Raw genomic sequence first — 5,431 nt, 5'->3', positions numbered from 1 at the left:
GGACATCACTCAGAACATCACTCAGGACATCACCCAGGACATCACTCAGGACATCACTCAGGACATCACTCAGGACATCACCCAGGACATCACTCAGGACATCACGCAGGACATCACTCAGGACATGGAGAACGGGCGGGGTTTCATACCCCCGTCACCTAGGCGACACCCTTAGACTCCTCCTGTGCACAGAGATCACGGATAAAACCTCCATGCTCCAGAGCCCAGAAATATGGCCTCCATTTTCTCTAAATCCTATCGGTCCTGACAGGATCCCCCATTCAGTTCTAACTGCTGGCACTGCGCAGCACAAAACACGATGGATGCACTCAGGAAGCAGGAGCTCGCCTGAGAGCACCAGAGGGGAGCGATTTCAGATCTTTTCGTTTTGGCAGAGAGCAGCAGAGGAGCGCGATTGCAGATTTTCTCGTTTTGGCAGAGAGCAGCAGAGGAGCGCGATTGCAGATTTTCTTGTTTTGGCAGAGAGCAGCAGAGGAGCGCGGTTGCAGACGAGACGGTGTTTCTGCGGGACGAGCCCGTCTCTCCGTTTTTCTTTGTTCTCCTCCGTCTGAAAGCAGCGCGCTCCAGACACCGCATCGCCCCGGAAACCGTGCCACCTGCTGGTCTGTCTCGCACCCGCCGCCACCCCCCCCCCCCCCCTCGCACGCACACACACACAGGCATGCGCACGCGTATACACACACACAAACACACACACACACACACACACAGGCACGCGCGTGCACACACACACACAAACACACACACACACACACACACAGGCACGCGCACGCGTATACACACACACACACAAACACACACACACACACACACACAGGCACGCGCACGCGTATACACACACACACACACACAAACACACACACACACACAGGCATGCGCGTGCACACACACACACACAAACACACACACACAAACATACTCACTCACACACACGCACACACATACAGGCGTGCACACACACAAACACACACACACACACTGCAGCACGTCGGTCTGTATCGTTCAGCGCAGAGCTGAGCTCGTTCTGAATGGGAGAAGCCGTATTAGACGGAGAAGACGGGAGGAAATCGATCAGCCACGCCCACTGCTTTCGTTATCCCTCCGCCCTCCCGATCTGAATCAAGATTCAGAGGTGTTTCAAAGACGTGCCCGACCCAGGTCTGGCACAGCCAGTGCTGTGTGTACATAAACAAGGATGAGTCCACAGTCCCTACGTGCTGCACATCTGCCTCTAACAGGGAGACCAGCGGCGTTGATCTGGGCTTCTAAATTTGGGGCTGGGGGGGGGGGGGTTGTGGAGGCAGATGGAGACTTTCAACTGAGGGGGTTGCAGGTTCAATACCTTGGGAGGGGATTGCCTCTGGACCCCTGAACACACTGGGTAAATAACAGCACTGCAACGGGTTAAAACACACAAACTGGATCTGAGGGATTTAACCCTACACAGGGGCATCAGGCTGAACCAATAAAATAATCAATAATCACAGCAGAAATGTATAAGTATAGCGGACGTGAAACAGCGGGTTGGCGGGGTGTAAGGGGGTCGCCAGGGCCAGAGCCCCCTAAAAGGCAGGGTCACCTGACACCCCAAAATCCGCTGACAAGACAGAAAGAAAACGCTGATCCCCAAATCAGGATGGGGGACAGGTGCGTCGTGGGGAGGGGAGCGGAGAAAGGAGGGGGGCTGAGGGGGGGGGGGGGGCATCCGCTCTGTTGATAATGCTTGTTGTCAAGGTATCAGTAACATGCAATTAATATGTAATAACACAAGTGATGTAATGCATGTACGATCCACAGCTGCCATGCCTGGGGTGTGATGTAGAGGCACCGATTAGACCACCAATTTATGCCAGCTGGGGGGGGTTGGGGGGGGGGGGGGAGAGAAAGAGAGGCAGAGGGAAAGAGGGAGAGGGAGAGAGAGGGAGAGAGAGAGAGAGAGAGGGGGGGGGGAGGGAGAGAGAGTCATCCTTAAGCTTTCCAAACCCCCTCAGGAGATGAGAACACAGGATTAGCAGAGACAAACCGCAGGGCTTAAGCTAAGATACCCCACACATAGTACAGAGGCCACGGCTGCCCAACCCCCCCCCCCCACCCGGCTGTGTCTCGCTTGCAAGACGAACCCCATCGAAGAACAGGCCCGAGCTCCCTCTCTGCCCCGGGACAGACAGGCCCGAGCTCCCTCTCTGCCCCGGGACAGGCAGGCCTGAGCTCCCTCTCTCTGCCGGGACAGACAGGCCCGAGCTCCCCCTCTCTGCCGGGACAGACAGGCCTGAGCTCCCCCTCTCTGCCGGGACAGACAGGCCTGAGCTCCCCCTCTCTGCCGGGAGAGACAGGCCTGAACTCCCCCTCTCTGCCGGGACACACAGGCCTGAGCTCCCCCTCTCTGCCGGGACAGACAGGCCTGAGCTCCCCCTCTCTGCCGGGACAGACAGGCCCGAGCTCCCTCTCTCTGCCGGGACAGGCAGGCCTGAGCTCCCCCTCTCTGCGGGGACAGGCAGGCCTGAGCTCCCCCTCTCTGCCGGGACAGACAGGCCTGAGCTCCCCCTCTCTGCCCCGGGACAGACAGGCCCGAGCTCCCCCTCTCTGCCGGGACAGACAGGCCTGAGCTCCCCCTCTCTGCCGGGACAGACAGGCCTGAGCTCCCCCTCTCTGCCGGGACAGGCAGGCCTGAGCTCCCCCTCTCTGCCGGGACAGACAGGCCTGAGCTCCCCCTCTCTGCCGGGACAGACAGGCCTGAACTCCCCCTCTCTGCCGGGACAGACAGGCCCGAGCCCCCTCTCTGCCGGGACAGACAGGCCTGAGCGCCCCCTCTCTGCCCCGGGACAGGCAGGCCTGAGCTCCCCCTCTCTGCCGGGACAGACAGGCCTGAGCTCCCCCTCTCTGCCGGGACAGGCAGGCCTGTCCGTTAGCGATGACGCTAATGAGGGGATAGCGACAGGACGGCGGGAACGGGGGTGACAGATTAATTATGCCTTCCCTCCCCGAACTCCCTGCTCTGGTAATTTAGCTGCCTCTCACACTGACGGGGTTACTGCAGACCCACGGACCGGGAGACAGAAGAACAATCAGGCCTGGGTACCAACCAGTCTAAACTAACCAGTCTAAACTGGGTACCAACCGGTCTAAACTAACCAGTCTAAACTGGGTACCAACTGGTCTAAACTGGGTACCCCCCAGTCTAATCTAACCAGCCTAAACTGGGTACCAACCGGACTAATCTAACCGGTCTAACCTAACCGGTCTAATCTAACCGGTGTAATCTGGGTACCAACCAGTCTAATCTAACCGGTCTAAACTGGGTACCAACCAGCCTAAACTGGGTACCAACCGGTCTAATCTAACCGGTCTAAACTGGGTACCAACCAGCCTAATCTGGGTACCAACCAGCCTAAACTGGGTACCAACCAGTCTAATCTAACCGGTCTAATCTGGGTACCAACCGGTCTAATCTAACCAATCTAATCTGGGTACCAACCGGTCTAATCTAACCAATCTAATCTGGGTACCAACCGGTCTAATCCGGCCCAGTGCCCAACAAAGGGTTGCCACTCCCATGTCACAGTGCCCCCTTAGGTCATTTTATGTACTGCAAACACTAGTCACTGGGCACAGTTCAGTTCCAGGTGAGCTGGATGGCCTGTTCTCCTCATTAAGTGTTCTTAGAAACTGAGGGGTCAGCGTGGTACCGCAGCTATTATGGAACCGATTCCTCACGCAACGTGTGACTAAATAAATAAATAAATCAATCAATCAAAATACATAAACAGACAAAAGGACAGCTACCGCGGAAACCATATACCTGAAAGCAGGTGGCTGCTGTGTGTTTTTATGGGAGGGAAATCCCGGTCAGTAAACGGTTTCTTGGAAGCAAACGTGTGTGTGGGGGGGGGGACGGGTAATGGGTTAGAAGGGAATGCTGAATTGCATTTCTGCCACCTCACAGATGTGTCACCCGAGCGTATGAAATATGGAGGTGTCCCCTTGCGCTCGGTAACAAGAGAGCCATCAACAGACCAGACGCGGCCAAATCGCCCTGGAAACAAACTATCAGACTACATAATCAGAGTCACTTTTTTAGCCACTTTTTTTGGGGGGGGGGGGAGATGGGGGGGTCTAGGCCTTGCCTGTCACTCATGGGGAAGGAAGGCGCTTGGCCCGCGGTGAGAGCACTGACTGCCTCAGACCCTGTGCAGATGGGCTCTCTCAGATCGCAGTCCTGCACATGCCACAGTGTCAGCAGCTTCCTTCAGTTACCGTCCAGCAGCCAACGGCGGCCTTGGAGACCAGGTGTGTGGCCAATCAGAGGTCTAAATTAAGCACCGAAACGCACTAATGCACAGCAGGCTGTGTGCCCCCCTCCCCCTCCCCCTCCCCCTCCCCTCCAACCCCCTCCAGGACTGGAGACTGGGGATGCCAGCCCCAGAGTGCGAGGGTGGGGCCCAGGGCTGGGGAGGTGACTCAGTGCACTGAGCACGCTCAGACGCAATGACAGGCTGGGGAAAACCGGGCACGGCGATGGCGTGGCAGCCAAACGAGGAAGATGATGTCGACGGATGTCAGCGGCTGCTCGTAGGGGCCGCGCTAGCAACGCTGCCACAACATAGCATAAACATAGCGCTAACATCGCGTAACATAGCATAAACATAGCGCAAACATAGCATAAACATAGCGCAAACATAGCGCTAACATCGCGTAAACATAGCATAGCCTAAACATAGCATAAACATAGCGCTAACATCGCGTAAACATAGCATAAACATAGCGCAAACATAGCGCTAACATCGCGTAAACATAGCATAAACATAGCGCAAACATAGCATAAAGATAGCGCAAACATAGCGCTAACATCGCGTAAACATAGCATAAACATAGCGCTAACATCGCGTAAACATAGCATAAACATAGCGCTAACATCGCGTAAACATAGCATAGCCTAAACATAGCATAAACATAGCATAAACATAGCATAAACATAGCGCTAACATTGCGAGCCGTCCACAGGGAAGGCCCAGGCAGGGAGATTGCAGTGACCTGAATTTCGTCTGTGCACGTGTCAACCAATCAGGAGCCGCAGAAACAACACAGCTAGGCAGCCTAGTAACAATGCCGATGCCACAGTTTACACTGCTCATGTTTTATCTACCGGGGGAGAAAGTATGAAGCTGACCAGTACAGCAAAGCTGCAGTTTAATCTGAATTGGATTGTGTGTCTGCGTAAATGAAGTGAGTTATGTTAACACACACACACACACACACACACACACACACAAGGAAATAAAACCCAGGGAATGTGTTTGGTCGGCGGTTCAAGAAGTTTAAACAAACAGCTTTGGCCCCGCTGGTGCGGGTGAGCGACAGGAACATTCCGATTACAAAATTTCAAAAACTTATCGGCCACTTCCTGAAAACA

This window comes from Anguilla anguilla, chromosome 16, assembly GCF_013347855.1.
Source record: "Anguilla anguilla isolate fAngAng1 chromosome 16, fAngAng1.pri, whole genome shotgun sequence".
NCBI lineage: Eukaryota > Metazoa > Chordata > Actinopteri > Anguilliformes > Anguillidae > Anguilla > Anguilla anguilla.
Note: the sequence above shows the minus strand (reverse complement) of the source record.